The sequence below is a fragment of the Pan paniscus genome, chromosome 12, assembly GCF_029289425.2.
Source record: "Pan paniscus chromosome 12, NHGRI_mPanPan1-v2.0_pri, whole genome shotgun sequence".
Classification (NCBI taxonomy): Eukaryota; Metazoa; Chordata; class Mammalia; order Primates; family Hominidae; genus Pan; species Pan paniscus.
This window is the reverse complement of record NC_073261.2, coordinates 55,773,324-55,782,623: the sequence shown is the minus strand read 5'-3', so window position 1 is coordinate 55,782,623 and position 9,300 is coordinate 55,773,324. Positions and strand designations below refer to the sequence as shown.

Below are 9,300 nucleotides of genomic sequence, written 5' to 3'. Positions count from 1 at the left end.
CCTATGGACAAGGAAAGGGGTGTCGGTTGGGTCTGAGTTCCCAGCTTAGGTTGGACACATGGACCCTGCAGTGGCAGCCCCACTGTTAAGGACTAAGATGGTTTTCCATTCGAGTACACAAGTCAGCCCTAACCGTATTTTAATCTGTGTAATGTGGGCCAGAATTGATACGTTCTTGGCAACAGAAAAAAATGAATAAGACATCTTACTGATGGTTTTTCAATGCAGAAAAAAATGTTAATGTGAAATTTGGTCTACAAGACATTCATTTGTAAATACCACTGGTAACAGCCTCGTATGGTTTGTGTTGTGTAATTAGTGTGAAAGAAAGAAAGGAATTCCATGAATTGCCTATATTTCACTGCTTGGGCACCGAATCAACTGAGGTCAGGTAATAATAAGCAGTCTTGCTACCAGCCTTATTCATTGAATCATCTCTTATGTTGCCAAGACAATGCTCCTCTTTATGCCACATGGAGGCCTAGCCTCTGTGATTGTAGGAACTCCTGCCAACTCAGCTCTTGGCTTGGTGACCCGAGGGTGCTTAGGCCACATCCTTAGAGACAGCCGGTGCCACGGACACATCCGTTGTCTTGTTGCCACACGATAGCCATTGAAAACCCCAAGGTGGAGACTCACTGCAGAACCTCTATTCAGTCCACACAGAGCCCCAGGGAGAACAGGGCTGACGTCAGCCTGGGAGGTGAGAAGCCCGAACCCAGAGAAGGCAGGCTGTGTTCCAGGACATGACAGTTTCTGTGGAGAGAAGATATATGTCCTTCTCTCTGCTAGAGCATGGCTAAAGCTGGAGGGGCAGTGAAGCTGAGCCCTCTAAGGAGTTCAGTTCATGCATTATTCAGGAGGTGGCCAAGAAAGGCTGAGATGGCAGAGGGAGACAGAAACAAATTTATATTTCAAGCTGAAGATTCCATTATGAAACCAAATTCTATTTAAATGAAGTCCTGAGTCTGGTCATCCAAGTAAATCCAGGAGTAAGAAGAGCCCAGGGTGGTCCCTCTATCCCCAGGCAGTGTAAAGAGTCTGCCATTGGTCCTAAATTTGCTTGGATCTTCTCTTCCTTTCACTAAAGAAAGAACAAAAACAGGCATTTATTGAATGCCGTTTGTGGTTCACCTTCTTGAACAGGCCTTCCTTAATCTTCACAACAACCTGTAAAGCAAAGATAAGCACTTACCTTTTATAGTAGAGGAGAGTGAGGAGTGGAGGGGGTTAAGGAACTTACCTACTGACAAATAAATATAAGTGGTGGGGCTGGGATTAGGACCCAGGTTTTGTGACATAGAAGCCTACAAATACTCTTCCCCTTGTATCCAAAGAAACCAGTAAAGTAATCTTCTCTGTGTTTCTTTCTGTTCAAGGTGCCCACTTATGCATCCTAAGAATTTGTAGCTCAAGATTGAATGACCTCAGAGGGCAAGTGGGCATTTGCCCAGTGGCTTAGAGGGTTGGAGGGTCATTTTTCACTTTTATGGATTTTGGAAAAGGCACAACTCAATGTCTTTGAATTTGATGTTTCTCCCTGCCTAGAGCATTCATTTTATACTTGTTTATATCCTGACGCAGGTACGTCCTGGGAGACTGGACCTCAGTAGCTCCATCATTTCTGTAACGGGGACTTGAGGTATTGGTTTTTTGGGATCCAAAAGTCAGAACACATGGTCTAACGAAAGCCTGTTTATGATTTATAAACATGTATGTATAAAAGGAATAATAACTGAAACCCATCTACTTGCACAGGTAATAAATGATTTTTATGGAAGGGTTCCCAATTATGAGTCATCCTGGCTGAATCTGCAGTAACAGCATCACGCTGAGAATGGGGGAATACTCAGGACACCCTTGCTGAATAGAACTCATTTTAATTGAGCTGCATGACGTCCTGGCACACAGAAATGCCCTTGCCAGCTTTTCAAGTGGATGTCCTGCCCCTGTTGCTGTCAAAAGATGCTACAAGTAGAAACACCTTCTGTTAATAATCCCGAGTGGGTCACGCATATTTTCCTTCAGTAGTCATGCTAATACTCTCAGGAAGTGAGCCTCTTTGAAGCTACTGAATCTCCTTCCCAGTCCCCAGGGCCTGGTGCTGGTCCCCTTGGCACACGGTCTCCAGGTACATCTCTTTGGGGTACCAGAGTGGCACATCCCCTGCAATCTGCTTGTAACCCTGAGCAAAGACTTCATGCTGCTGACCAGGCCCATGGCCCATGTGCCCTGTCAGGCCTCTGCTACTTAGCCTGGCCACAGACTTGATGTCACACCTGTCCCTCCACACCATTCTGTGATTTCTTCTGTGATTCTTTCTTCCATGGATGATGTTCTGCTTAACCCTTCCCAATAACTGGAATAATCCCTTAGAATATTGATCCGTTGTAAATCACTGCTCACATCCCCATGTCTTCAGGTTTTTCACAGAGCCTTCCTTCTACTTCCTGCCTTGAACAGCTCTCTCTCAGGAAAAGCTGGGGCCTGGCACCCATGGGTGTAGCCTGGGAGGTTGAAAGTTTTGTGGAGAAGACCCACCTCCAGCATAGCAGCTGGGGAGTGCTGTATTCATGGCTGAGTGAGGCATCTAGGTGGGTGAACCTGAGAACAGTTTCACAGGGCATGTGCCCCCAGTGTGGTTCAGGGAGGTGCCAAGATGATCAGCAGAACCAAAGCGGTCCTGTCCTTGGGACAAGAAGGAAAAAGGCAGTGTAAACCCGACACTGGTGGCCTCACTTCAGTAGCAGACAAAGCTGAGGAATAAGACGATGCCAAGTTCCCTTGGACAAGCTGACCCTCAGCAGAGGCCAGTGAGGCTCAACAAAGGCCAAAGGCCATTCTGGCACCTCCCTTTCAAGTCATGAGGATGACATCTGAAAATAGAGATCATTTTACGTCTTCCTTTCTAATCTGAGTGCTTTGTATTTCTTTTTCTCACCCAGTTGGCCTTGCTAGAAGCTTCCAGTATATTTTTGGAAGTTTTAAGTGTTGCTGTGGCTTCTTCCAAGCCATTTGCTCTTGGGTGGGCAGGGGATGAGCAGGCCATGGTACTGCCCCTTCCTGTGGCCATGATTCCCCGAAGCCCTGTTTCTATTAAAGACACATTTATAGACAGGCGCGGTGGCTCACACCTGTAATCCCAGCACTTTGGGAGGCCGAGGCAGGTGGATCGCCTGAGGTCAGGAGTTTGAGACCAGCCTGGCCAACATGGCAAACCCCATCTCTACTGAAAATACAAAAATTAGCTGGGCGTGGGGGCGGGCGCTTGTAATCCCAGCTACTCGGGAGGCTGAGGCCGAGAGAATCGCTTGAACCTGGGAGGCAGAGGTTGCAGTGAGCCGAGATCACCCCACTGCACTCCAGTTTGGGCAATGGATTGAGACTCTGTCTCAAAAAAAAAAAAATTATAATGATCTATGAAATTATCTGAATAGGCTTTAAGAACTTTCCAAGTTTTAGTTTTTCTCCTAGCTTCATACCCCCTGTTTCCTTCCAGGTGGGATTGGATGAGAGAGACTTTCAGAATGGCCATCCCACAACCACCTCTAAATCCTGGAAGATGTTCCTGGAATACTGCCCATGGGACCTCTGGAGCCACATCCCTAAGGACAGACTAGGGAATCAAATGAGCTGGAACACTGCCCAGGATCCTCTGTCCATCCCCTCTTCCTTGCATGTGGACAGAGGGCTATTGCATCCCCAGCTACTGCAAACCATTGGATAGTTTAAGGGACTGGTCATTTGGTTGATTTTCTGTAAATTAATCTGGAGACATCTTCTCTAGCATAAACCTGAGGGAGGGAAAGCCAGTCCATTCCTACCAGAACAGGATAACGTGGAAGAAAGAGGAAAAGAGGGTGGGAGTCAAAAATGTCTAGTTTGCCACCAACTGCCAAGCACCACTGTAAGGTTGTGAAGGCTGCACATGGCAGTAGCTCCAGGACTTACTGCATGAGAAGAGAGAGCAAAGAGGATATGGATAGAGGACCTGATGCTCCCAAAGTTCACACTCCTTGACCATGTAGTGCCTATGGAAGAAGAAATCTAAGGTTATGACTGTGACTTAGAGGGGCGATGGCTTAGCTCTGATCCTGCCACATGGGATGAAAGTGAAATCCTGCAGGCAGAACCAAAAAGAGCAGAAGGTGGGTGAAGTGTTAGTGGAAATGGATAGTATTTGGCTAGAAGATCCAAGGGAAGCCTGAATCTCATCTAACCATCACTTCTCCCTCTGTGAGGCTCTGGCAAGAGCTGCTCAAACAAGGAGCAAGAGCAGAAAGGCACTCAAGTGTCACATGATAGCGGAACCAGAGCCTAATCCCTTCCACAGCAGGTCAAAGCTGGGGTGGAGCAGGTAGCTTAGGAGCTCCCTAAGCCTGAGTCCAAGTCTTGGGGGTCTTGTCTCCTTCTGGTGGGTTCCATGGTATGGGAGGCTGAAGCGATCAGCAATATGCTCAGGCCAATCCTCAGTGGGAGAGAGGCATGGTGCGGCCCATGATTCTGGTGCATTAAGTGTAAGTGAGAGTGGAGCCTGGCTGCACCATCACCTCTGTAACGATGCTGCCACCTCTGTAACGATGCTGCCACCTCTGTAACGATGCTGCCACCTCTGTAACGATGCTGCCACCTCTGTAATGATGCTGCCCACCAATAAACAAGACCCAGGTGGTTCCCTCAGTGTTGATCAATCAAATTAGCAACTATTCCTTTCTGGAGGAGTTGGGAAGGGGATGGGTAGACTGGTTGACGGAGAAGTGGGAGATATTGGAGATAACAATGACAATCATTTAAATTGGACCCGGAAGTTCTGAGAAAATGCCATAAACACAAACCAGACATGGGGCATGGATATTTGAAAGAAGTTGAAAAAAATATTATTTGTATTTGTGGCTGGAATATTCAAGAGAATTAACTAAAAAGCTATTATATAAAGAAACTAGTTACGTACTAGAAAATAATAGAAATACCAAATACTTTACTACAGATCACCAGTAACCAGATAAAAAGATGATCCATTCATTAAAGTATAAGATACCCTAGTAAGAAATCTGTATGACCTAATGGAAAAAAAAACCCCTGCAAATTCTATTAAATGATATTGAGACAAAAAAAAATGCCATGCTTTTTTCCACTTAAAATTATGTGATGAGCATTTTTCAAGTCAATAAACATTCTTTTAAAACATCATTTAGAAAAATTGCATAACATCCCATTGAATTGATATAACAGCACTTACTAAACAAATTGCTTTAAACATTTGCAACATTTTCATTTTTTTTGCAACTTTACTTGCAAAAACAACAACAGCTGTACACAAATCTTTGTCCACCTTTCAGTTGTTTCCTTAAGGTAAATTTCAGAGGTTTTTGCATGGTTTTATCATAGAAACATAATTGCTGACTCAAAGCATGTGATATAAAGATTTCTAGAGAGCTTGGGCTCATGATTAAGTGAGGCTACCCCTTTCACTGCATTCTTGGTGGCGGTAACTATTATTTTTAAAATTTTTGCTAAATATGATAGCTAAAAAAATAGCATTTTATTCTTTTTGCCCTTTCTTTTTTTGCATAAACAAGTAAAGTGAACAGAACAGGGATTAAGAGTAAGGGCTTGAAAGTTAGACTGAGCAGGACCCAGCTTCTACCCTTTTGCCCTCACCAATTTTTAGACCAGGGATAGTATGGTGCCTTTCTTACAGGCCTGCGAAGAGTATAGGAGATGATGCCTACAAAGCCCGAAACTGTCCTGGAGTTGTCATCCAGTGCTGGCTCCTGAAACAATTATAATGAACCCCGCCCCCCCCTCTTCCCAGCCTCTGGAAAATGCAGCATCTCTTGGTCTGTCTCTTAGGCTTTCAGTTCTGACATCACTCCGGAAAGCTGCCTTGGGTGTGTTGTCTCCATATTCCCCACCCTCCTGTGTGTGCCTCTAGGCCGTGAGAAGTTCCACCCTGGCCAGAGGGGAGTGTGGATGCTCTCTCTCTAAGATGCTGGTTCTGTGTCCCTTCACTTCAGGCCAGGGCTGGGCAGCAGCTCTGGTGGGCTACTCTGGGCCTCTGCACTCTGACTACCAGTGCAGTGGAGAACTCTGTATATCTAATGAGCTCAGCCCATCAGCATTAACACTCAGAGTCCTCCACTTCGATTGCAGCAGACATTGCTACAATCACACTCCTGGACTCTGCCATCACATGCTTCTCCCTGGGAAAACCACAGTCAGCCCTGGGATCTCAGAGCCACTCTTCATAGGGGCAAGGAAACGGATCAGCAAATTTCTAAGGATGGGTTTGGAACTGAGTTGAGTGTGCCTGTCTGTAGTATCTCCCACAGTATCTATGTGGGAGTATCTTATCAATGCAGAATTACTTATGACAGAATAACTGAGTATACTCATATTAGATCAGGATGCTCTGATGTGATCGTCTTGTTAGGGGCCATTGATTGCAAAGGGACCATCCCCTTTGGGAGGAGGTGGGGCTTCCCCCTAAAGGGAGTGGAGTTTCCCATTGTCAATCATCTTGGAAGGAGTTTTACCTGGAATAGGAAATGAGGAATAGGGAGGCAAATCTCAGAGCGAAGAGATTCAAAAACCCTTTCCTCTCTCTGGGTCTTATCGAGTTGGTTTGAACTTACAGGCTCAAGAGTAGAGCTGGTAGTGGAGAGAAGCTGGCCCCTGTCCCACGGAGGTGTGATCCTGGGCCTGGGCTGCATCTGGTGTCGTCTCCCTGACCCATCACCCCTACCATCTCTGAACCTTCCGCTCCTGGCTTAGCCATTACTGCGAGGAATTAAGGGATGGGCGTGTGCTTGTCCTTGGGAGGAGGTGCTTCAGGCAAGAGCAGCAGGAGTCTTGGGAGATCCCCAGCTTAGTGTTGTTGAAGGCTCCTTGGTGGCTCAGCTGCCAAGAGTGAGACACAGGCCCTTGCTGCCAGCAGCGCCCAGCAGAGGTCTGCGGAACATGAAATCAGTTCTGCTTGAACCTCAGAAATCCTTAGAGGGGCAGAGACAACTAGATACAACACTAGATTCCTGCAGGAAAGCATCATGGGGGTGATAAGGCCATATTAATTCTAGGTATAAATAGAAATATGATCTTGTAGGCTGATGAGGCCTAGGGCATACCAGTTACAGTTTAAAAGGGATAATGAGTTAGAAGGTGCATTTTAAAAGTGGAATATTTAACCATGACAACACATGTTTGCAGCCAAATCCATGAAAAAAAGTTCAAAATCTCAAAGATTAATTTCTGGTAATGTGGAAAGTCAGATATCTTGAAAAATACTCATGGCACATTTATAATAACAATTAAAAATATTAAGACCCTAGGAATAAATCCAATAAAAGATATGTAAGCTATCAGTGGAGAAGATGATTAAACTTTACAGAAGGACATTAAAGAAGGCTTAAATACATGGGAACTTAGAGCATATGAGAAAACTCCAAATCACAAACACACCCTATGCCCACCACCTAGGTTTTACTAACATTTTATTCTTCCTGCTTTATCATGTGTCTGTCCATCTACACATCCCTCTCTCTCCATCCATCAATCTGTCTTATTTTTTAAATGTATTGGAAAGTAAGTTGCAGGCATCAGTACGCTTCCTCCTAACTAGTTTTGTATGCACACCATTAGTTAGGGAGGCTTGAGGATCTTTCAGCCACCTGTGTAGCATGGATTCAGGCCCCAAACTGTATGAAGGCCAGCTTTTATTTACAAATTCACAGCGAAGAGAGCCCTTCTTTTTTTTTTTTTTTTTCTTTTCTTTTTCCTCTACCTAGAGCCAAGGCTGAGACATGCATTCTTGCTGCCTTCATTTTTGTGGGATCGACATTTTCTTTAATGCTTTTGTAACTGATGGTATAGCCCTTGGTAGTCACTATTTTATTTGAGTCTCCAATACACCTTTCCACCGTGGGAGCATCCTGTCCTATGTATGGCCATGCAAATGATGTTCCAGTCATGGAGAATTGCCATAAGTCCCCGGGGCTACCACTGACTGTTTCTCACTCACCTCTCTGGATTCCCACCCTGTTTGTTTGGGGCCTTTAGAGACGTTCCTTACTGTCTTGAAAGCATGTGTTTGAAAACATTTTTTAGTCAGGCATGTAGTGGTGGTCTGTATTGTGCATTGTGGTATAAAGTAGGTTTGACTGTAAATCCATACCTCCCACCCAGATGGCTACATATGTCCTAGGAACTGTCCCCAAAGTCATCATTGTCTTCATCAGTTGCCATCTTAAGGTTGGCACCCTCGGGATTGTAACATTGTGACTTAACCAAATTCTAGGAGCTTCTTTTCCTTTCCTACTTGTCTTTCCCCTCCTTCCTTCTTCCTTTTGGCTGAACACACATTAGCAGAATAGAATATTCCACCCCTCTGTATAGCACTCCCAGAACCCCCCACTCCAGGAGTAGTTAGGGGACCACCATGTAACAGCACAATATTGCCAAAACTTCCTCTTCCTTTGTGTAAGAGGAAGGTGTCTGGCCATTAAGCTGGTGGCCAAAGACCTCAAGTGTCTTGGTCTGTAGAGGCTGCTGTAACAGAGTGCTACCGTCTGGATGGCCTATCAGCAACAGAAATTGGTTCTCACACTCCTGGAAGCTGGAAGTCTCAGATCAAGATGCTGGCAGATTTGGTGTCTGGTGAGGACCTGCTTCCTGGCCCAAAGACGGATGTCTTCTAGCTTTGTCCTCACATGGCAGGAGGAGGCAGAGAGCCCTCTGGAGTCTCTTATAAAGGTACTAATACTGTCAGCCTCCATCCTCAGGACCGAATCACCTCACAAAGACCCCACCTTCCAATATCATTACATTGGGGGTTAGGGTGTCAATATATGAATTTAGGGGAACACAAACATTCAGTTTATTGCGCCCACAAATGAGTCCCACTCAATAATTCATACTGTAAACTCCAGTCCAGCCTCTGCTTAGATAGACACAGTGTGTGCCAATGACCTCACGTCTCTAGCAAGGCTAGGAGATCCAGAGGCTGGAAGCACCCCAGGAGCCTCTTGCCTAACTGTGTGTTCTGCTGATGGTTCAGGAAATCCATATATAGTACTGCCAAAGGTTCCAGAGATCCATAAGGCACTATTTTTACAACGTGAACTGCTTCAACTAAACCCTCTAGTCCTGTATAGCCCAAGTCCGGTGACTCAGTTTGTAAAGGGTTAATTACTTGTGGAGTTCTGCTCTGCCTTGGAAAGTAAAGAAAGCAAGGAAAGCAGGTGACAGGAAGCTAACAGCAGCCCCTCTAGCTGTCTTTGCAGGAGAATCTCCTATTGCAGTTAG

General features: G+C 45.4%; 1 long non-coding RNA gene across 1 annotated transcript in view; it reads right to left on the bottom strand.

The window, feature by feature from the left end:
* Window positions 1-212: 212 nt before the first annotated feature.
* The window catches only part of LOC117979178 (uncharacterized), a 35,908-nt gene continuing 26,820 nt past the window's right edge, over window positions 213-9,300 (bottom strand). Inside the window, exon 2 of the long non-coding RNA XR_004669918.2 lies at window positions 213-1,084. This is a non-coding gene — a long non-coding RNA (uncharacterized LOC117979178). The remainder of the gene's footprint in view (window positions 1,085-9,300) is intronic.